The sequence below is a fragment of the Trachypithecus francoisi genome, unplaced genomic scaffold (genome assembly GCF_009764315.1).
Source record: "Trachypithecus francoisi isolate TF-2019V2 unplaced genomic scaffold, Tfra_2.0 Lachesis_group13, whole genome shotgun sequence".
Classification (NCBI taxonomy): Eukaryota; Metazoa; Chordata; class Mammalia; order Primates; family Cercopithecidae; genus Trachypithecus; species Trachypithecus francoisi.
The window spans coordinates 127,446,346-127,471,073 of NW_022681458.1; the positions used below are offsets into that span (position 1 = coordinate 127,446,346).

A 24,728-nucleotide genomic window follows, 5' to 3' on the forward strand; every position below is an offset into this window, starting at 1 on the left:
CAACTTAAAGAGCAAGTGCACACACACACACACACACACACACACACACACAGAGAGTGCACGCTGGTGGACACCGGTGGGCAATTAATAATGCTCTTTTAGATTAGGGACCAGGTTTTTAAATCTTTGATCCTTCCTCCAGCAATGCACTAAGTCATTCTGCAGCATGCCTGCAACCAATGTTAGTTGTGGTAAATAATGCACAAATTTGCACATACCAAAGAGTCAAAAAAACTGTTAAGAAGGAAGAAAGAGGAGAGGAAAGGAAGAGAGGGGATGGGGCAGAGAAGGGCTGGAAGAAGAGAGAAAGGCACAGAGTTCTGTCTGTAGAAAATCCCAGCTTCTTTGCACATAAGCCTCCTTTAATCCTCGAAATAATCCTGGCAAGTGGATATCCTTATCCTCCCTTTAGATCTGTAGAAATTGAGGCTCAGAAAGGTCAATGAGCTTTGCTGGAGGTCTCACAGCTGCTCATGGCAGAGGAGCCATTTAACTCAGGCCTGTCTGGCCTCCCTTCAGCAGGTTGAGATGAGTCAGCAGGAGCTCCCCAGGGAGAAGAGCAGGTGGCATCAAGACTCATGGATGCTGGCATGACTCACCAGTGGTGGGATCAGAGAATCCTCAGCCAGGTCTCTGCCACCCAGTGGCCCTGAACAGTGATGGCCCAAGCACCTCTGCCAGCATCCCCATCCCCAGTCAGAGCTGGCCTGGTTGAGAGGTCCCTCCTCGTGCTGGGGAGAGATGATGCAGTGGAGCCTACCTGCTCTTGGTGGGATGATTAGCTTATAGAGATAGCAAGTGCTGCCAGCCCGGTCACACCTCATCCACACTTCCAGCACCCAGGACACTTGCACCCATGCCACTCTTATGAAAAGGAAAGTGATCATCTAGATTACATCAAGCCAAAGCTTCCCTACCAACCTTTCTTAGATGATTTGTGCTTCTTCAAAGTGCTCATTCCCAAACTAAGAGTATTTAGTGATTAAATTTCGGATCCAGAGACAGATAGGTAATATATATGTGTGTGTGTGTCTGAGTATATAGCTGTAATCCACAAACATTTATTAGGTACCATGTAAGTGTTGGAATTACATAGCTGAATATAGCAGCCTCTGCCTTCAGGGGTCCATGGCTTAGGGGAGAAGATAAAACATGTAAATATATATAAGCCCTAAAGTATTACGGATGCTGAGAGAGTAGTGATACAAATCAATTTAAAACACTAAGGAGAGAGATCAGTTCTATCTTGCGAGTGAGATGGACTTAGGAAAGGCTTTAGAGAGGAAGGGAGGCTTGGGCCAGTTACACAGTATATAAGGGCTTGACCATAGAGCGGCTTCGGTCCCAAGCTAAGAAATTTGGACTCTGTTGCATAGGTAATAGAGTCACTGAAGGAACAGGTCAGTCTCTATCATATGGATAAGATAATGATCAAATTAAACAAGACAAAAGATAAAAATGCACCATGGAAATTCACAAAGGGGCTTCAAAAGGTCTAGCAAGGCTCAGACCCTGCCCGTGGAGCTGGAGGCCTCCCCACCCTGGGGCTCACCCGCTGCTCCAGCTGCCCCATTGTTTAGTCTGAGTTTCACATGACTCGGCCCATCCTGCCTGGAGAGAGATGGATCTCATCCATTCCCCAGAAGAAGCAGCAGGAGGTCAAGGCTTTGAGCCAACTGTTATGTAAATATTAAAGAGAATTTTCTCTTCTTTTTTAATGGAAGGAACTCCCCTTCATGATTTTATCTTTTTGTCCTCCCTGGAGAGAGGCTGCTTAATTGTTTTCATTCCTTACCTAAATATTTTTATCATCATAGCAACGGGAATGATTTAGGGGCCAACAGGATTTTAACTGGCCCAGTGCCACAAGTGGAGCTATAGGCATTTTAATGTTTGCAATTTAGCATGTCAGCATGATGTTATGAAAAGAGAGTGGCTCCGGAATTGGACAGACTTGGACAAAACTCTCATCTCAGACACTAACTAGCTCTGTGTGACCCAGGAAGAGTTACTTAACTTTTCCGTGCTCCAGGATTCTTACCAGTAACATGATGGCCAAAATATTTGCATTTTCATGTTTTGAATAGTAATTTAAATGAGGATATAAGCTTGCCAAGAACTGTGAAGGGTCTGAGGTTTTGCCCTGCCTTGAAGTGAGCAATTTGGCCTATACCAGTTTCATAGATGCTGACAGAAGACGTGAGATTCCTGGGTCAGAGACAAAGGCACTTACAGCCCAGCAAGCAGTATGATGACATCAGCATATTTGAATGACATCTCCTCATCTCCAAGTTACACGTGGGTGATGTGGTTGATCTCAGAAGATGTTTATCCATATGGTGGGTTGAGTTCCAGAAGAGAAATCTTGAGCCAAGAAAATCAGAATCTCATAATGGGCAGTAAAATGCCTGCCTTTTGCACTGGATGGAGCTACTACTTGGTCTTCCAAGTCTGTTTAATACACAAACATCCTGGAAAATGTAGTCAAGAACACAGTGCAGTTCCTGCCTCACTCAACAGATGTAAAAAATGCAAGAGACCCATGGAGAATTGTCTCCCAACAAGGTAGGCACTGCCTAACATCATGCCTGGTACCTGTGAGTACTCAATAAATACATGTTGAATGAACAATGCAATGAACTAAATAACAGGGCTCATAGTGAGTCGAGATTGTGCCACTGCACTCCAGCCTGGGCGACAGAGTGAGACTCTGTCTCAAAAAAAAAAAAAAAAAAAAAAAAGTAGAAAACTTTTCTTCTCCATCCTCTGGCCAGTGTATGAGAGATCTCACTGCAGGCTTGTCTTTGTTATTGGCTTTCTATGACGGGAACACATAGAGGCATACAGCTGTGAGAATGTCTTGGTTCATGAGCGGATCCATAAATCCAGAGCCCTGGCAAGAAGGTTGGGTGGAGTTCGCCAGCCTCTGTTCTAAGATCATCCTGTAATCAAGAGGTCTCTTGCCAACATTATAGACCTCCAAAGCTGATGTTAAGGTATGCAGATCTCCTAGTCTTTTTAGAACCAAATACATTACATTAGCCACCTTTTATTTTTTAAGTAGCTGAAATTATTATCATTTTTTCTCTCTCAAAAAGTACTTAGAAACAAGTTCTATATACAGCTCTCTCAAGATAAAGCATCCTGTGGGCTTACTGAGATGCCCTAAGTCAGAGTCAGGTCACTCCTATCTCTAGGGAAGGACCTTTTTTTCTTTTTTTTTTTGAGACGGAGTTTTGCTCTCATTGCCCAGGCTGGAGTGCAATGATGCAACCTCGGCTCATGGGAACCTCCGCCTCCCAGATTCAAGCAATTCTTCCACCTCAGTTTCCCAAGTAGCTGGGATTACAGGCACCCACCACCACGCTCGCCCAGCTAATTTTTTTGTATTTTTTTTTTTTGAGACAGAGTCTCGCTCTGTCGCCCAGGCTGGAGTGCAGTGGCCGGATCTCAGCTCACTGCAAGCTCCGCCTCCCGGGTTTAGGCCATTCTCCTGCCTCAGCCTCCTGAGTAGCTGGGACTACAGGCGCCCGCCACCACGCCTGGCTAGCTTTTTTGTATTTTTTTAGTAGAGACGGGGTTTCACCGTGTTAGCCAGGATGGTCTCGATCTCCTGACCTCGTGATCCGCCCGTCTCAGCCTCCCAAAGTGCTGGGATTACAGGCTTGAGCCACCGATTTTTTGTATTTTTAGTAGAGAAGGGGTTTCACCATGTTGGCCAGGCTGGCCTTGAACTCCTGACCTCAGGTGATTTGCCCATCTCGGCCTCCCAAAGTGCTGGGATTACAGGCGTGAGCCACCGCGCCTGGCCCGGGAAGAACCATCTTGTTCATAGTACACGGACTGCAGTACACGGACATTGTCTTCTGAAGGTAACAAATGGAGGTGTTACGGTGAAAGGATGGTAGACATCCAGACCTCAGCTCCCAGGCAGATAACACCACTAATTCTTTCATTCAGGACACAAATGTTCTCTGCATTTACACTACAGGAGGTGCAATGCCAGAGACTTGGAGCTGAGCAAGGCCTTGTTGGCTCCCTGGAGGACACTGGCTGCAATAAGAGATGTGTTAAAATAGTTCAAGCTGCAAGGGGTCCATCATAGATGACCAAATGGACTGAGGAGAAGTCAGGGGAGGATTGTTGGAGGGAGAATTCTGAGACGGGTTTTGAAGGAGCTATCTAGGTGAGCAGACGACAAATGCAGAGAAATCGAGGTAATATTGGAACCTGTAAGTATGCAGTTCTTCCTGCAGCTTCAGGCATGTATGGAAGTAACCGAGGATGACTCCAGACCCAGAGACTGCAAAGAGCCAGGTAATGAGGGGGCTGGCCACTATGCTGTAATTGAAGGTGGTAAGAGCCCTTTACAGGAGGAAAGTGGGAGGAGATATGGTCAGATTTGCAAATCACGTTGCATCCAATGTTGAGAGGAATTAGCAGTTGTACTCTGGGGACAAAGACAGCCTAGAAATTACTGAGGCCTGAACAGGGAAAAGCCCCTTATGAGAGATCTCTCAGGATGGAGACAAAATCCTTTTTTTTTTTTTTTAATAAAAATATGGAACGCTTCATGAATGTGCATGTTATCCATGCACAGGGGCCATGCTAATCTTCTCTGTATCATTCCAATTTTAGTATATGTGCTGCCTAAATGAGCACCAAAATCCTCTTTTAACACAATTGTGAATCGATATGACCCTGAATTGGCTATGAAACACCTTGTGTTCAATAGCCCCTAGAGCAAAAGATCAAACTAGACCTGTTCGGTTTGTGGATGAAGACCGTCCATCTGCCTTTGTAACTAAAATCTCTATGGAATAAACCAAGTTTTTAAGTATCACATAGACACATCTGCAGCTCCTCCACAACAAAAGATACCTAACTAGGATCCCAGAGAGAAAATGAAAGCAAAGGATTCAGAAGGACTACCTCATGAGGCTTGGCCTCTATGCCTCTGGGAGGCCAGAGGGAAGGCCATTTCACCCAGGCTTTTGACCTGAGTCAGAAATTCTACCCTGCAAGTTTTCTTCTTTGCGATGAGTATTAGAAAGCTCTCTGCCAAGTACGTCCCTCCAGGCAGAGAGGAAGCAGGGAGAACAGTGAGAAGACCCACCACCTTCCCTCTTCGTCTGGAGATAGGAGAGCAGAAAGGGATGCCGAGGCATGTGTGTGGAGTGTGTGGTGGGAGGGACACAGGAGGGAAGAAAACGTAGATGATTCCAAGCTCACTACTCTTCCCCAGCTCAGCTCTGACACCCTTCTCGGTTCGGAATGCCATCCTGCGCCCATGCGAGAATGTGAGACCAAAAAACAAAAAAAAAGGCTGTGCTAGAAGTCAGGCAAAATACCCAGGAGGGTTTCAGACAAGGTCACAAAATCCACTACGGGACTTGTGTCCCACTTTCTCATTTTCCTAAGAAATGAGGTCATGGAGATGCCAGAGGGAGCAGGCTTCACGTAAGTTGTAAGTACCGGATACCTGTGCAGTGCTAACATCTGTTCCATACTGGGCACCTGTGCAATGCTGACCAGCTGTGGAATACTAGCCACCTGGGCAATACTGGCACCTGTGCAATACTAGCATCTAAGCAGTACTGGACAGCTGCGTACCACTAACATCTGAGCCATATCGACACATGTGCCACGCAGAATACCTGTGCAATACTGGCCCCTATGCAATACTGAGCACCTATTGTATACTGGGCACCTGAGCAATACTGGTACCCGTGCAATACTGGACAGCTGTCCAACATTAGCATGTTTGCACCTGGGCAACATGTACCTGTGTAATACTGGGTAAAGCTGTGCAATACCAGCATCTGATCAATACTGGCACCTGTGCAATACTGGATATTTGTGCAATACTAGATACCAGAACAATACTAGGCATCCATTCAATACTGGGTACCTGTGCAATTACTGGACACCACATGTGCACTGACAATTGAATGAATCTGTTGGTGTCTTGCAGTTGATATTCACTACGTGAATAAAACAAGGAAGCTCCTGGGAGATGACATGGAGCTGAGTCAGGTAGCTCTCCTCTTGGAGCTTTGTTCCTCACTAGCAAAAAAGGGGTGATAGGCCAGGTGCAGTGGCTCACACCTGTAATCCCAGCACTTTGGGAGGCCGCGGTGGGGGGATCACTTGAGACCAGGAGTTGGAGGCTAACCTGGCCAACATAGTGAAACTCTGTCTCTACTAAAAATACAAAAATTAGCCAGGTGTGGTGGCACATGTCTGTAGTCCCAGCTACTCAGGAGGCTGAGGCAGGAGAATTGCTTGAACCCAGGAGGCAGAGGTTACAGTGAGCCAAGATTGGGCCATTGCACTCCACCCTGAGTGACACAGTGAGACTCTGTCTCAAAAAAAAAAACAAAAACACAAAAAAACAAAAAAAAAAGCAGAAAAAAAGGCAGGGGGGTGGATAAACCTTGTTCCTTTCTTCTTCCTTAAACTTGTAATTAGCCAATGTAGTGAGATGCAGAGGTGCCTAAAAGAAAGCTCTTTACCATGCGTATTTTTCATTTATTTCAATACTCTGTTGAAATGTACTATCAGAAAGATTTTTTTTGTTTGTTTATATGGAGAGAGATTTTCCCCTCACAGACATGTTTGATTTTTAAAACAAGGCTGGAGATTTTAAATAGCAAAGCTGAAATGGAATTCTTGGCAGCTAACTGCAGCTACCCCCCAGGGAGGTAGAAGGAAGTTGTGTAGCTTGTTTATTCCACCCACTATTAATCACCTGCCATTGAAAAATGATTCTAACAGGAAAAAAATGTACAGCTGCATTACCAATCAAAAAATACAAACATATACATGCATATTTGTATATACATGTATATATACAGGGCTGACCCTTGAACAACACGGATTTGAACTGTGCAGGTGTACTCGTACGCAGATTTTCTTGCACTCTGCCACCCCTGAGACCCCTGAGAAAGCAAGACCAACCCCTCCTCCTCCTCAGCCTACTCAACGTGAAGATGAAGATCTTTCTGATGATTTACTTGCACTTAATGAATAATAAATATATCAGGCCGGGCGCGGTGGCTCAAGCCTGTAATCCCAGCACTTTGGGAGCCGAGACGGGCGGATCACGAGGTCAGGAGATCGAGACCATCCTGGCTAACACGGTGAAACCCCGTCTCTACTAAAAAATATAAAAAATAGCCGGGCGAGGTGGCGGGCGCCTGTAGTCCCAGCTACTCGGGAGGCTGAGGCAGGAGAATGGCGTGAACCCAGGAGGCGGAGCTTGCAGTGAGCTGAGATCCGGCCACAGCACTCTAGCCTGGGCGACAGAGCGAGACTCCGTCTCCAAAAAAAAAAAAAAAAAAAAAAATAAATAAAATATCAAATATATTTTCTCTTCCTTGTGATTTTCTTTTTTTCTTTATAATTTTCTTGAGACATAGTCCCTCTCTCTGTTGCCCAGGCTGTACTGCAGCAGTAGAATCATACCTCACTGCAGCCTTGGACTCCTGGGCTCAAGCCACCCTCCCACCTCAGCCTCCCAAGTAGCTGGGATTACAAGCGCAAGCAGTAAGGACCTCATCCAGTCCTTATGATTTTCTTAGTAATGTTTTCTTTTCTCTAGCTTACTTTATTATGAGAATATACTACGATACATATAACAATTGATTAAGGTTATAGGTAAGGCTTCTACTCAACAGTAGTCTATTAGTAGTTATGTTTTGGGGAAGTCAAAAGACTTTTTCATGTATTTCTGACTGTGTAGGGAGGGGGTTGTCACTCCCGACTCTGACATTGTTCAAGGGTCAACTTTACAGAGATGTAGCTATAGATAGATAGAATAGATTTAGATCTAGATAAAGATAGGTAATGTATATGTGTACATATATATATGTATACATGTATGTGCATATATATGTGTAGTAAATATGGGTGTACATGCGTGTATTGCATTTTAACGTATTAATTAGGGCAGAGATCATTTAGAAGAATCTTACCCAAAGTCACTAGGCTCGCACTGGCTGGTGAATAGAAATGTGAGCATGACCTCTCTGACAACACATTTGGTAGTGAGCCAAGAATCTCGTAAATGTTCGTATTCTTTCATCCAAAAATTCTACTTCTAAAAGTCTATCCTGAAAACAATATGCTGAAATACGGACCAAAATTTCCGTTTAAAAAAGGCTTATAATAGCTCTATTTGCCACAGAAAAAATACAGAACTATTTAAATTTGCATCATTAGGGGAATGTTAAGAGAATTATGATGCAGACTTGCAATTAAATATTCTACAGCAAGAAAATGATGTTATAAAGAATTTTTAATAAGTCGAGGAAATGCTTGTGATATAATGTTAAGTGGAACACAGTAAAATACACAATATACCCACTATAAACTCAAGCATGCCAAAAAAGCACAGAAAAGATTGGAAAATTTCACCTGCATGTTCAGGGTAATTACTTAGGGTGCTAAGACCACTAAAAGAAGTTCCATCAAAATCAAGGACGTTTTCCAAGACCCCACCCGCTTCAGAGGCCGAGACAGGAGGCAGCTTCAGGCTGTGCCTCTTCTCTTTGCCTTCCAGGATCAGGCACCTTTATGCGTGTCTTTATGGGTCTTGTTTCAGATACTTTTCTCCTACCAAGTACTTTTCCACATCCCCTACCAAAAATATATAATAAAAAGAATTTTAAAAATTAGATGAGCCTCACCAAGAATTGGCACTCTTGTAAATTACAGAGTAGTTTCCAGCCCACGCCCAAGGGGGTGGTCTTTAGAACCAAAAGAGAAAAAGTGAATCATCATGATTATCACCCAAACTACAGTCAAGGCCCTTCCTTCAGAGAGGGATTCCAGACCTGTGCCCAGCTGCTCTGCTAACATGCCGTGGGTGTTTGGAAGCCAACTAGGGTACTGACTGGTAAAATGGGAGAGAACCAGGGCCCTCAGCTGCTAGAAGGCACAGAAGAGGTTATGTGGCCCAGCTAAGAGATGGGGCAAGGGCTTTTCTGAGGCTACACAGTGCATTAGACATCAGTTCTGACTAACATTTCTAAGTGTACTAAGCACTTACTATGTACAAGGTATAATCTGTTAGCTCATCTAATGCTCAGAACAATCCTTTGAGGTAGGTATTATTATTTTCTCCCCATGTTACAGATGAGGAAACAGAGAAAATAAACCTTAGAACAATCCTTTGAGGTAGGTATTATTATTTTCTCCCCATGTTACAGATGAGGAAACAGAGAAAATAAACCTTAGAAAGCTCATCCAAATTGCATGGCACAAAGTGGCAAAGTCCAGAGCTGAACCCAGGCTTCAGCCAGTACACGTAATAACTACACGATGTATTAGAAAATGCTAGCTCTGAGACGGAAGATCCACACTGAGATCTGGGAATGTGGGGTTTGTTTAACGAAGGGACCTGCAGGTGAATTGCTCTAAGAGGGCCCAGACACCCCCTGCTTGCCTCAAGGTGAGTAGGGACGCCAAGCCGGCATCCCCATTTGCAGAGCTAGCATCTATTCCCATTGAAGTAGGTGCTTTCCCGAGCAAACCCTCAGGAGCAGGGCAAACATGTTCTCAGAGATACCCTACAAGGTAGCTGTTCCTTTGGGATTTCCCTGCTTTACCAGAGATGTCTGCCTGGGATGGGATAATGGACAATGGAGGGGGTAATGGTACATCCTTCCAGAAATGTCTTATCTGGATACAAACACTCAATCCTCAGGATAGAGGGAAGCCCTGAGGGATGGTGTTGCCCTGGATTCAAGTGGGAAGCTTTGCTCCTAGGCCAAGGCAGAGCAGGACTTGCAGGGCCCTGAGCCAGCACACTACCACCCACACACCACAGTGGCAGAACACACCTTCATTCCAAGTCACCAAGCACGCATGGAGGACCTCCTATGTGCCTGGTCCTGTGTGCACACTAGGTCTATAGAGAACAATACCTGTCCTCAGGGAGGTCCCAGAGGCAGCAACAATAATAGAAAGTAACCCCAAAATGGCCATAAAACTTGCTAACTACAGGGAGAGAGAAAACTGCAAGATGCTTCAATGTATGACCCAGAAGATGGCAGGACGGAGAGAGAGGAATTGGTCAAGAAAACCTCAGAGGAAGAACTCTGTTAGTACTGAATGGGTAAGGACGTATGATTGAGTTATCAGATTTATTGCTTATCTGAGCTAGCAAATGGGGGATTTCAGGAAGAGGTAAATGATTAGGTAGAAATGGCTGTGACATGTCCAAAGCGCTGTGAGTCGCTGGAGTGTATAGGTGGAGCAGGGAAGGTGGCAGGAGGCAAGCCCAGAGAAGGAAATAGGAAGATGCTCACTGACAGCCCTGCGGGTCCAGCTATGAAGTTTCTACTTTGCTCTGTAATCAGTGGGATCCCCAGGAGGATTCTCAGCAGGGAGTAGCATCATCCAATTTGGAATCCAGAAACATCACTTTTAGTGTCATGAGATGGACTAGAGGGACTCTTCCCTCACCACAGGCCAAAATGATGGAAATTCCTGCTGTCTTTCAAAGTTCCTAATTTAGACGAACCCATTATCTCTAGAAAAGAAGTGAAGACCATGCAAATACGTTCCCTGGGTATCTCACCTTACAATTCCTTAATATTCATCTACTAAGACGTGAAAGCCCACAAACATGTAAACATTTACAGCACATGAACCCACACCCCGTTCTCAGATTACATGACAAAGCAAAACTAGGCTCAAAGATCACGCAGCAAAGGCAAGCTCATTTAATTTAGGCTTAATATCATTATTATCACTTTTTTTCTTTCTTTTGAGATGGAGTCTCACTCTGTCGCTAGGCTGGAGTGCAATGGCACAATCTCGGCTCACTGCAACCTCTGCCTCCTGGGTTCAAGCAATTCTCCTGCCTCAGCTTCCCAAGTAGCTGGGACTACAGGTACCCACCACCATGCCCATATAATTTTTGTATTTTTAGTAGAGACGTGGTTTCACCATGTTGGCCATGATGGTCTCGGTCTCTTTTACATACTTTTAGAAGTAATGTTTTCTGTCAAGATAGCACATGTAAACTTCCTCTTTAGATGCATCACTTCTGTTCTAAACATATGGTTATAAAAGACAAAGCACAAAAGAGGGAAAGTAGCCTCAGATGCAAGGAGGACGTTTCTGTGGACTCAGAAAAGAAACAAAGATGCAGAAAGGCACCAGCTTGCTGACTCAGGAAGTGAAAGTATTTGCCTGGCAAGGGAGACCCAGAGTTAGAAAACCAGACTCTCATAGCAGATGGGCTCCCTGAGCACCGAGTATGTTAAGCAAAATTAAGTCCATACCTCAGATGTGTGTCAAAGATATATGGAGGGCTGAGTAAGGAAAGCTAGACTACATCTAACCAGACTTCCAGAAGAGGAAGAAAGAAATGGTGGGAGGGAATAGGTGACTGAGAATGTTCCAGGATTAACTAAAGACACCAATCTTCAGAATACAGAAATCCCAAAGACCCAAATAGGATAAATACAAAGAATCCACACCTAGACATATCACAGTGAAAGTGCTAAATAGTGATGAGAATAAGAATGCATTAGCAGTAATGTGAGAGAAAATACAGGCTAAATTTTAACGTATCAACAGTATTTTAGCAAATGTCTTCTCAACAGCAACAAAGGAAGCCATGAAAACTGAAATAATATGTTCAAGGAGAAAGTAGAAAAAATTGTCAACCTAGAATTCATATTTGCCAAGAACATGATGAAAAAATATAAGTAAATCTAAACAAATACTGATTTTACAAAAATAATAATAATTATTATATCCAATAAGGTTAGAAATATGGTAAAACTAAAAGACTGTGCATCAATACTGTATTTAGAAAGGAGTTAAAATTAACAAGTTCTTGGGTCCTATATTGTTTGGGGAAATTATAATTTATTAAATTTTGACTTTGATAAGTTAAAGAAACCTGTTAAATAAATAACAGAAAAAAATGTATAAATTCTTTTTTTTTTTTTTTTTTTGAGACGGAGTCTCGCTCTATCACCCAGGCTGGAGTGCAGTGGCCGGATCTCAGCTCACTGCAAGCTCCGCCTCCCGGGTTCACGCCATTCTTCTGCCTCAGCCTCCCGAGTAGCTGGGACTACAGGCGCCCACCACCTTGCCCGGCTAGTTTTTTGTATTTTTTAGTGGAGGCGGGGTTTCACGGTATTAGCCAGGATGGTCTCGATCTCCTGACCTCGTGATCTGCCCGTCTCGGCCTCCCAAAGTGCTGGGATTACAGGCTTGAGCCACCGCGCCCGGCCAAAATGTATAAATTCTAAACCAGAGTCCCCAAAAAATGGAATAAGAAAAAAATATCTAATCAATTCAAAAGAAAGCAAGAGAAACAAATACAGAAAAGATTGGACAGAAAGTACACAGTGAGTTATTAGAAACCAATAAACTATATTAGAAATACAATTAATGCAAATCTATTACATTTTCCACTTAAAAGAGAAGATTGTCATAATAGAAAAGTAAAACATGCTATTTATAAGAAAAAGGTCTAAAATATCAATGCAGAAAGGATAAAAGTAAAAAAGTAAAATAAAAAAATGCAAATACCAACTCCCCAAAGCTAATATAATAAACTTGTATGCACCTAGAAATACGGTTTTGAAATATATAAAGCAAAAGTTGGCAGGAACTTCACAGAGAAATAGACAAATCCACCATTATTTCAGGAGATATTGACACAGCTGTCTTGCAAAGAGGGTGGGGAAAAAGGAAGGAAGAGAGGGAGAGAAGGAAGGAGACACACAAGATTTGAAAAATACACCAGTCTTGATATAAAGGAGATCAAGAAGGAAGGTAGGTAGGTAGGTGGATAGGAAGGTAGGTAGAGATGATAGAAGATAGAAGATAACAAAGGACAGATAGATAGATAATAATTAATATCCACAGCATCCAACAGTAAAGAAATACACATTCTCTTCAAGTCTACATAGAATATTTACAAAAATTGAGTTGGGCACAGTGACTCACGCCTGTAATCCCAGCACTTTGGGAGGCGGAAGCAGACAGATCATGAGGTCAGGAGTTCAAGGCCAGTCTGGGCAATGTAGTGGAACCCCTTCTCTACTAAAAAAATACGAAAATTAGCCAGGCATTGTGGTGCGTGCCTGTAGTCCCAGCTACTCAGGAGGCTGAGGCACGAGAATTGCTTGAACCCAGGAGGCAGAGGGTGCAGTGACCTGAGATTGCGCCACTGCACTCCAGCCTGGGTGACAGAGTGAGACTCCATTTCAAACAAAAACAAACAAAAAACAAATATTTACAAAAATTGTTAACATACTAAGACCAAAAAAAAAAAAAACAAATGTCTTTACTACTGTCAAAGGATTGGTATCTTGGTATCTTATAAACCCTGTTCTCTGGCCATGATGAAATTAAGTTAAAAATCAATAACATAAAGATAATTTATATATATATACACACACACAAATTATATATATATAAATATATATATATATACACACAGAAATTCAACAACATACTTCAGAATAACATGAGTCAAAGAAGAACTAGTGGAAATTAGAAAATATTTAAAAGACTGCATATAAAAATGAAATGAAATGCTAATTTGACTTTCAAAGGGTCTTCAAAACGTTCATAGAAAATGTGTATTATAAAAAAACTAAGCGTAGATTTCAAAAATTTTTTGCACCAAAACAAACTCATACTAACTTGTTATAACATGTCTGTTAGGATCTAGTTTGAGGCACTAAGAAGGATAAGACATCATTATGAAAAAGGCCCTTATCAAAGCAACATGAATTCTGCTAAAATTGAAACAAAAACAAACGCAAATTTGTGGTGAAGCTTAGGTGAAAGAAGGATGAAATTATTGATGCCTTATGAAAAGTTTGTGGAAACAATGCCCCCAAAATCAGCAGTTTGCATATGGATAACTTCTTTAAAGAAAGGACAAGAAGATGTTGAAGATGAAGCCCGTAGTGGCCAACAATTTGCATCAACTTGTGAGAAAAAAAAAATTAATCTTGCTCATGCCCTAATCGAAGAGGACTGATAATTAACAGCAGGAACGAGAGACAACACCATAGACATCTCAAATCATTCAGCTTACAAAACTCTGACTAAGAAATTAAAGTTGAACAAACTTTCCACTTGATGGGTAGCCAAGCCATTGTGCCCAGATCTGCTGCAGACAGGGCCAGATCTCCCAACGGAAATTTTAAACAAGTGGGATCAAGATCCTGAACCATTCCTTCAAAGAACCACAACAGGAGATAAAATGTGGCTTCACCTGAAGACAAACCACAGTGAAAGCAATGGCTACCAAGAGGTGGAAGCGGTACAGTCAAAGCAAAAGCGGAAGGGTCAAGAGCAGAGGTCATGGGAACAGCTTTTCGAGATGCTCAAGGCATTTTGCTTATTGACTTTCTGGAGAACCAAAAAACAATAACATCTACTTATTATGAGAGTATGTTGAGAAAGGTAGCAGTTTCTGCTTTAGCAAAAAAATGTCCGGGGAAGCTTCCCCAGAGGGTCCTTCTCCACCATTACAATGACCCTGCTCATTCCTCTCATCAAACAAGGGCAATTGCATGAGAGTTTTTATGGGATATCATGAGGCATCTACCTTCCATCCTGATTTGGCTCCTTCTGACTTCTTTTTGCTTTCTAATCTTAAAAAGTCTGTAAAGGGCACCCATTCTTCTTCAGCTAATAATGTAAAAAAGACTGCATTGACATGGTTAAATTCCAAGGACCCTCAGTTCTTTAGGGATGGACTAACTGGCCAGCTTCATTGCTTACAAAAATGTCTTAAACTTGAACTTATGTTGGGAAATAAAGTTTATATTTTTAATTTTTATCTTTTAATTAAATTTTCCATGAACTTTTTGAAGTTCCCTTGTATAGATGGAAATGTATATTCTTAAATGTTCATAGTAGGAACAAGAAAGGCTACAATTTAATGAACTAAATATCTTAAGAAAAACAATAGAACAAACCGAAAGAAAATGGAAAGGACAGCATACTAAAGATGAAAGCAAAAATTAATGAAAAATAAGCATACACAATAGACAAAAAAATGCTAAAAATTGGTTCTTTGAAATGGCCAATTTTAAAACTTCAGGCAAAAGTAATCAAGAAAAACATGAGAGAATGCATGAATAAATAATTTAGGAGTAAAAGAGAAAACATAACTTCAAATTCTGCAGCTATTAAGGAGGCAATATAAGGACAGCAACATTATACCAATAAACTTGAACACTTAGATCATATGTGCAAATTCACTAAAAATATAACTTACCAACGCTGAGGAAAACTAAAAAACAAAAATTTTGAATGGTTCTATAACCACTTAGTGGAGCAGTAGCTAGAGAGATCTCTCCCCACAGAGAGAGCACCAGGTCTGAGTTCCACAGAGAGCTATATCAAATGCCCATGAGACAAGCAATTCCAAATTGACTGAGAATCCTCCAGAAAATAGACAATGGGATCATTTTATGAAGCTGGCATACTGTGGATACCAACATCCAACCACAACCGTATGAGAAAATAAAATTACAGGCAACCTGTCTCTCATGAACCTAGATGTAAGAAAACCTTAAAATATATTAGCAAACTGAATCCAGTAATGTATAAGAAAGCTTATATATCACCATTGGGTTTATTCTGGCAGTGTAAGGTGGATTTAACATTTTTTAGATCAACAAATGAAAGTCATACAGTCACAGTTCAAAGGGAAAGATCAATGTCTCTTAGTTGAAGAAAAAGCATTTGATACAACTTTACTTTCATTATAAAAATTCCTAGCAAGCTAGAAATAGAAAGTTTCTCAACCCAATAATGCAAACATCACATAGAAAAGTGGCATGTTAAAAGCATTTCCTTAAGGTTAGGAGGAGGTAAAGGGCCCGTTATCACTGTTTCCATTAAACATCATACTGTGGGTCTCAGCTCCCAAAGAAAGGCAAGGAAAATATTGTTACGAAGATCAGGCAAGAACAGCCAAAACAGTCAGTATTTGCAGAGACTGTCCGAAAACCCAAAGAATCTACAGGTGAATTATTGAATTAATAAGAGAATTTAGCATTACTCTGTAGATTACTAGTAGAGGTCACTTTTTAAAGTTGCATTTCTATACACTAACAACATTTTAAAATGTTATTTTTAAAAGTATCATTTAAAATTATCTCAAGCTTATAAAGTCCACAAGAGTAAATTTAACAAAGGATATCCCTGACCTATATGGACAAAATGATTAACCTGATTTAAAAACATTAAAGAATATCCATTGTCTATGTCTTCAATGCATTCCAAAGCACGCAAAGCACTTCTGTGTTTGGAACACAAAAGTGTTGGATTTTTTGTTTTTGTCATGTTGTGTTTGTGTAGTTTGATCTGCTACTTCTGATACTGACAAAGAGGAACAAAGAGTAAGAATAGCCAAGACGGTCCTGAAGATGCAGACTTAGACAGGAGGACTTACCCTGTCAAAGACTAGGAATTATCATACATCTCAAGTAATTAGGCAATGAGGTGTTGGTGCAGAAGAAGAGAAAAAACAAATGGAAATGGGTCAGGAGCCAAAAAATAGAGCAGCACATCCATTCAACCTAATTCGTGACGGAACTAGATTGCACTTCTATGAGAAAACCCTGACTTTTGAGGAAACAAAGAACATATGTTTTCTAAGGTCTTGATCCTTCTCTGAACTTTCTCATCTCTGCTCTTGGTGCTGGTGTCTCCAGGCCCAGGACGATCTGGGGCCCAGGCCTCAGGAAGGGGCACTGTTTGGGCGGTGCTGGTGCATCTCAGGGGAACAGTTCAGAGGCTGCAGTGGAAAGGAACTGTTGCTACTATGAGGAAGAACCAGGGCTGGGTGATTCTCCCAGGAACAGGGAGGAGACAGAAAGGCCACAGGAAACAGGGAAGAGCGATTCCCACGCATGCCTCACAGAGGCTCATGGGGGCCCTGCAGCCCCCAGTTGGAGGAGCCTAACAAAGAGAAGCTGGCAAGGCAGAAACCTGGTTTGCAGTCTCAAGTTCAGCATTGGAAAATGAGTTGTAAAAGGGTGGAGCTGGGACTGAGAGACAACAGTTTCATATGAAACTGACACAACCACAGGATTCAAGAGCCAGGGTGCCCTAGTGCCTGGGTCCCTCTTGTAGACTCCCTGTCCCTGCGCTTCTGACCCACATTTTGTTCCAACCTTTTCCTCACTTCACGCCTCTGCCTCAGGCTGCTCACCACTCACCTGCTTCCTCTACCTTACTTATTCTTCCAGGTTCAAGCCAAATGGCACCCCCCTCCCCAGGGCGACCTCAGCCTGCTCCCAGTTCCTTCCTGGACACTCCGAAAGCATGGCTTCTGAACTCACCACCTCTGTCAGCTTTGCCTTGTCTGTGAGAGCCTTGGGACACCAACAGGCTAGCTAGAGCATAAGACCCAGGATCCGGGATTCAGAGGAAGGTCCTGATGCTTACCCAAGAACATCATCTCCTCCCACTTGCCATCCACAGTGGCCCCAGCAACCAGGATTGAATCAGCGCCTGAGCTTTGCTCTAGCAGTGCAGGTGGACTGAGACTCATCGATCCTCTGAGACTCATCGATCAAAACACCACTTCACTGTCAATTATGGTCCCATGAAGCCCTCGATATCTGAAGCCTCTGACCCCCGTTGTCCACCTTCCCAAAGTGCCACGGAACCATCAGCACAGTGACTCATACCACGTTTATGCCAAAGTAGCACTAAGTTAGCAAATGAGGCAAAGCAGCAAACGAAGTAGATTCCTATGGTCATTATTGCCATGTGTGAAAACCAAACGCCAGCTCTCCAGCATCAGCCCTGAGACATGGAGGATAAAAGAAAAAAAAGTCCAACAAAACTCCTAACAGTAGTAAGAGTAACAGGAACAACAGCTATTATTTAATGTGCTAAGCACCATACTAGGCACTCAAAAAGTATTATCTCATTTAATCCTCACACAGCACTAGATCATTATAATTACCCCCACTAGAGAAATCAAAGCTCTGAGACGCAGGGAGTAAACAAGACAAATGAAAAACGAGCCCACGGTGACAGAACTGGTCAATGTCATGGCCTGGTATTAGCAAGGATGTCGTCAGCAATGAGTTCACGTTCAGGGAAATGACAGGGAAGATTTTCCTAACAAGTGTCTAGTGTGCCTATGGCAGTATCTTTGTCAGCTCAGGCTGCCACAATAAAATACCACAAACTGGATGGCTTCCACAACAGACATTTATTCTCACAGCTCTGGAGGCTAAAAGTCTCAGATCCCAGCCTCTGGTGAAAGCTCTATTCCTGGCTGGCAGAACAGCTGCCTTCTTGCAGTGCCCTCACATGGTGGAGGAAGAGAGAGATTAAGAGAGAAAGAGAGAAAGAGAGAGCTCTCTGGTGTCTTCCTATAAGAGCATCAATTTTATCATGAGAGACCCACCCTCATGATCTCATCTAAACCTAATCACCTCCCAAAGGCCCCCAGCGCCTCCTAATACCATTGCATTGGGGGTTAGGGTTTCAAGGCATGAATTCATGAGTCGGCGGGGGTCACATCTAGTCTAACATAGAGAGTTGCTCCATTTCTCTCTGTAAGGAATGTCTCATTTCCCTTCTTCAAGGACACACCCCTCCCTGTACTGCTCTGTGATTTACATAGTACCCTCCAGGTTCACGCAGACATACCCTCCGGCCACAGTTGATTGGCCCAAGGGGAAGTACTTGATCCAAACTCAGACAATCACAGTACTTCACACCCACCCCATTTATAGTTGGTTCCTTCGAAAGAGGGCATTTGGCTCAAGTTGGGCTGACTGACTCAGGGCCTTTCAGTGGGATTTTTTAATTGAGTTCAGAGAACATATGTCTCAGTCCTCCTGTGCTGTGATGGGACGCAAGGTGATGTCAGGCAACTCGGTTGAAAGTTCTGGGAAAACATGTTGCTTGCCCTCCATAGACACAGTGGAAGAAATACAGTTTTTAAAATGAAATCCTAGAGAGGACCAGTATAACTTGGTCACATATGCAGGTATCACATGCTCTGTCCTCATGAATAACACTTGAAGAAACTAGGGGAAGGAAATTGGCAGCCTCCTGCACTGAGGCCCTAAAACAGAGCTCCACCTCCCACCCACAGCTATGTAGGCTTTCGATCTCACAGTGCTCCCTGCACAGGGTTTTTAAAAACATTGGATCACTTGCCCACACTTAAACATTGGAAGACATCCCATAAATATCTGAATTTCTGGATTCTCTTGAAAAATTAGAGAAGCCGGAAATAGTAGGCATTTTTCTCTGCTGCAACAATATGCTGGAAGCACGTGACGGTGCCTGCTTCAGGCTGGGCACATTCTCCTGTTGATTCCTGTCTTCTCTAAACCCCATCCCTTAGCCTACCTGAAGCCACATGTTGGCTGCCATTCCTCACTGTCTCTGCACTGTTCTTTTATGGGAGATAAAGAGCTGGACTAGGAAGGCCATGCACTTTGAGAAGTTTGGGAGAGAGTGTGTTACTTTGTGGGAGAAAAGAGTGCTCCTGCATGATTAATGAGAAAACAAAATCTGTGCCAAAATAACACAGTTGAAGATGTCATTCTAAAACGAACGACTGTCAGCTCGTACATCGTGCCCGGTCTACTCAGGGTGAGGCTGGGTGGCCCTTCTAAGTGTGTGACACTCAGCTGCAAGGGCTGCTCCCGAATAGCAATCCATGTGGGCACCAGTAATCCAAACTCAAGGCCAGCAGTTAGGACCCAAAGGGCAGGTTGTGCTATTCACACACAGAAGGTGCGCTCCGGGATGTATATTCTACTGTCTTGCTTTTGTTTCTGTTGTTATAACACGTACCTGAGAATGGGTAATTTATAAAGAACAGACGTTTCTTTCTCATATTGCTGGAGGCTGGGAAGTGCAACATCAAGACCCCAGCAGGTGTGGTATCTGCTGAGGGCCCAGCGTCGCTTCCATGATGGCACTGCGTGGCTGTGACCTCCAGAGGAGAGGAGCACTGTGTCCTCACATGGCAGAAAAGGTGGAAGGGCAAAAGGAGACCTATCTAGCTCCCCCAGCCCTTTGATCAGTAATTAATTCTATCCGTCAGGCAGGGGCTTCATGGTTAATCACTTTCTGGAGGCCTCACTTCTTTCTTTTTTGTTTGGTTTTGTTTTTGTTTTTTTGAGATGGATTCTCATTCTGTCACCAGGCTGAAGTCCAGTGGCACGATCTTGGCGCACTGCAACCTCTGCCTCCCGAATTCAAGCAATTCTCCTGCCTCAGCCTCCTGAGTAGGTAGGACTACAGGCGTGTGCCACCACACCCAGCTAACTTTTGTATTTTTAGTAGAGATGGGGTTTCACCATGTTGGTTAGGATGTTCTCGATCTCTTGACCTCGTGATCCACCTGCCTTGGCCTCCCAAAGTGCTGGGATTACAGGCATGAGCCACTGTGCCTGGCCTACCTCACTTCTTAATACTGTTGCATTGGGGATTAAGTTTCAGCATGAATTTTGGAGGAGACACAAATATTCAAACTATAGCATCTACATATGGAAAATTAACACATGAGACTGGGTCATGAAATGCAATGATCTTGCTTTGTGTCCCTTGAAGGTCTGTGCCCAAGAATATCAAATGCTTACAGGGAATATCCCCATGCTTACAGGGAAACAAAAAAATGTCCAAGAAGTAGAAACATAATCTTCCAGGAAGGAGTTAATGCTCAAAAGGTATGTTTTCATCAGTAGGACTTGGTAGGATGTGAATAAAAATTCAGTGTTGGCCTGCCTGCCTCATCAGGAACACTCACAGTTTCTAATAAAAAATTCAATTTACTAACTCACTTTTCATCTGCCATCCTGTGCCTCTCCACTCCCAGTCAACCATTTCATAAAAGTCACCATGTCAGCTGGGCGCAGTGGCTCATCCCTGCAATCCCAGCATGTTGGGAGGCCGAGGCAGGTGGATCACAAGATCAAGAGATCAAGACCATCCTGGCCAACATGGTGAAACCCCATCTCTACAAAAAATACAAAAATTAGCTGGGCGTGGTGGCAGGCACCTGTAGTCTCAGCAACTCAGGAGGCTGAGGCAGGAGAATTGCTTGAATCTGGGAAGCAGAGGTTCCAGTGAGCTGAGATTGCGCCACTGCCCTCCAGCCTGGTGACAGAATGAGACTTTGTCTCAAAAAAAAAAAAAGTCACCATGTCCCCCCCGTCCAGCCCACATACATTCCACTGGCTGTCAGGAGTAGGTAAAGGAGGCTTTTAAAGGCAAAGAAGTGTAATAATAGCTCTTCATTTAGCGCTTAGTGTGTACAAGATATGTGTCGCATAGGCTGACCTGGCCTTAGTGCACATTATCTCATTGAATCCTCATAATAACCATACATGGGGTATATTATTTCATCTTGTAGTAAATAAGGAGACCCTGGCTCCCAGGGGTCAGGGGCTCCAGCACACGAGTTCTCTGTTCCTCAAATCAGTCAAGCACTTTCCAATTCAGGGCCTTTGTGTCTGCCGACTCCTCTCTCCAGAACACTTCTCCCTGATCTTCAAATGCCTGGCTCCTTCTTATCCAGATGCCAGCTCCTCAGAAGTCTACTCTGGTCATTGCACCTGCTCTCGTCTCCCCAGCCTGCTCCTTCGCTTTGCCATGTTACTCCTTCACAGGTATCTAATAAGCGTTCTCTGTCTGAATGACTCCTGATCCTGTGATTCTTTGGGTTTTTCATGTAACTTTCTGCTCGGAAACCTCTCCTAACTCAAAAAGGCAACCTCAAGATCAAATTCACACTGATGCCTATAGCCCTCAAGATACCCCACTGTCTGGGGCCAGTGAGCTCTTCCAGGGTTGTCATCAACCTGTCTATCTCTTCAACCACCCTCAACCTGGCCACACAAATGAGAGGGGCTTTAAATACACCCCAAGGGCAATTTAGAAAGGAAAAGGGAGCCCACGGACATGTGCGGTGCAGGAAATGGGCAGCCTGGCTCTTCAGACACAGTGAGTGACAGAGTGCATTACAGCCAGCAGAGGTGACCGGGGAAAAGGGAATGGTGAGGGGTGTTACAGGACGCGTGGGGTTGGGGTGGGTGCTGTGGAGGGCGATGCAGTGGCGAGTCTCGGTATTTGGGCTGGTGCTTCTGTTGACAGTGGGGTTGGAGTTGTGATGGGCTAATCTGCCAGTCTTGGAGTTGGGATGGGGTATTAACGATAACGGTTGTAGTTTTGAGGTTGGGATGGGGTAACAATAGTGGCGATGATGGTTATTTGTTTGTTTATTTGTTCATTCATTTACTCATTTTGTTTTTCAGCTGACACTCACTCATTCGTATGGACATTCATTTTTTTCTTACACCGTTTGTTTGGAGGCAGCAGAGGTGGCAGTGAGGACAGATAGAGATGGGGGGACCGAGACGGTAGGCATCACAATGGGACCATTTGCATCCAGCCCCAGATCACTGAGCTGACAGAGCTTCAGGGTCTTCCTTGCAGGTTCTTCACCTAACTCACTATCCAACTGGGATAACCCAGAGGTAACCCAATCCCAAGGCCCTTGGCAATCATCACATCCCTTAGGACACTGGAAATGACACAGATGTGTTAGTCGAGGGACACACAGGACTTAGGTGTGGAAAACCTGTGACTCTGAGAGTGAGGTGCTGGACAAATCCCCTGTAGATAGATCCAGGCGCCAGTCCCACAGGGCTGCTTCACCCCCACTCCTCCCAGGCATCCCCCCACCACCAGCTCACAGAAAAGTTAGCTGAGGGATCAATCTGCTTACCGCGCATTGTTCCAAGGCAGCTGATGGCAGAGTATTAATAGCTTAGTGGCCCTGGCAACAGCCAGCTGGAAAAAGCAGGCAGAGGCTGTTGATAATCTAGCTGTGGAATCTCGGGCCTGTGCATGTCACCCTGAGTGCTCTGAGGGCAGAAAAAGTCCAGGGTCCCTCTGCTGAGCCATGGACCCAAATGGGCCAGTTTGCGGCTGGATGAAACTCAGTCAATAAGAGCTAAGCAGATCAAGTCAAATCAAATGAAGCTCACCCCCAATCTTAGCCACTTTCTAAAGAGGGAAGAGGTTTCAGGAAGGAAGATGAGAGCCAGTGACTGGGATTGTGCTATTTTTGGAGGGGTGCAGGCATGCAATGAGGTCTGCAATTCTTTATTTGTTCATTCATTTACACATTTGTTCTTTCAGCTGACACTCATTCATATAGGCATTCATTTTTTTTTTTACGCCATTTGCTCAGTCAATAGAACACTTGGCTGAGCGTTTCAGGACACAGGACCTATAAGAGGCAGGAGCACCTGGCTTTTTTTTTTTTTTTTTGAGACGGAGTCTAGCTCTGTGGCCCAGGTTGGAGTGCAGTGGCGCGATCTCGGCTCACTGCAAGCTCCGCCTCCCGGGTTCACGCCATTCTCCTGCCTCAGCCTCCGGAGTAGCTGGGACTACAGGCGCCCGTCTCGTCGCCCGGCTAGTTTTTTGTATTTTTTAGTAGAGACGGGGTTTCACCGTGTAGACCAGGATGGTCTCGATCTCCTGACCTCATGATCCACCCGTCTCGGCCTCCCAAAGTGCTGGGATTACAGGCTTGAGCCACCGTGCCCGGCCGCACCTGGCTTTAAGCTGTGAAGCAGGATGTAGCAAACATGCTTCCAGGAGTACAGTCCTTGAGTGAAGTAGGAAGTCAGGGGATTGGGATGAGATTAGCAGGGAAGGCTTCCTGCAGGAGGAAAAGCGTGAGGCACTCCAAGCTGAAAGAATATCATAAGCAAAGGGGAGGTGGCAGACACGGAGACAGTGTGTTCAAGGTGAATGGAACAGGCTACCATGGGCCTTGAGGCAAGTGGGAGAGCTGGCTAGAGGTGTGAGGATGAAGGAGGGAAATGCCACATCCAAGCCCTGACCCAACACTCAGACTCATCAGCCTTGACTCCCAGCTGCCGAATCTTGTGCAGAGGAAACAAGGTTTGAGGATCGTTATGCTTTGAGCAAATAAAAGAGGGTCCTGTTTCCATGTGCAGGGAGAAGAGGCAGGACAGTTGTCAAAAGCGGTCAGAGCACAGAAAAGCTGATCAGAAACCAGATGCATCTGAGTCACCTGGAGAGAATTCCAACACTGTCACAGCCAGCCCCCACCTCAGACCCCCAAATCAGGATCCACAGAGGTCAGCCTCAGCATGTCCATTTGGGGGAAATAAGTGCCAGGGTGAACCCGAAGACACGTGATTAGGAAGCAGCGCTCTGAGGGAACATGAAAAAGCCAAAAAGGAAGCCGACAGACAGAGAATGTCCTGGGATGACCTGGTGGTCATCACCTTCATTTTCAGAGTCTCACCCAACCCATAACAGACTGTGTAGTACTTCAGTGTCAGCAAGCAGCGCCAGAACGCATTCCAAACTCCCTGGCTGGGCCTAGTGTCTTGCAGAGCTGCAGCCTCCATCTGAGAACTGATGGTGGCCTCCCACCTACAAGGCTTTTTCTTCAGCATGCTCAAAGCTGGCCCCCTCCAGACTCCATCCACAACCCCTCTGCAGGGAGAGACTCCAGCCATCCCTCCCACGGGCCAATGCCCAAGAGGCTACAGCACCTTCCAGCCGTCGCATGTCTATCGGTATTGGCCTTTTGTCTTGTCCCCTGCCACCTGCCCTGTGAACATTCTGCAGTGACTTGAACTGAGAGGAGCCCCTCCAGGCTTAGTCACACAGCCCAGGGAAGTTTGGAGGCCGAATCATAG

General features: G+C 44.3%; 1 non-coding gene across 1 annotated transcript; it reads right to left on the reverse strand.

The window, feature by feature from the left end:
- Positions 1-4,555: 4,555 nt before the first annotated feature.
- Positions 4,556-4,662, reverse strand: LOC117095578. Its single transcript, XR_004442095.1, has one exon. It is a non-coding gene; the product is annotated as a U6 spliceosomal RNA (small nuclear RNA).
- Between the last annotated feature and the right edge of the window lie 20,066 nt (positions 4,663-24,728).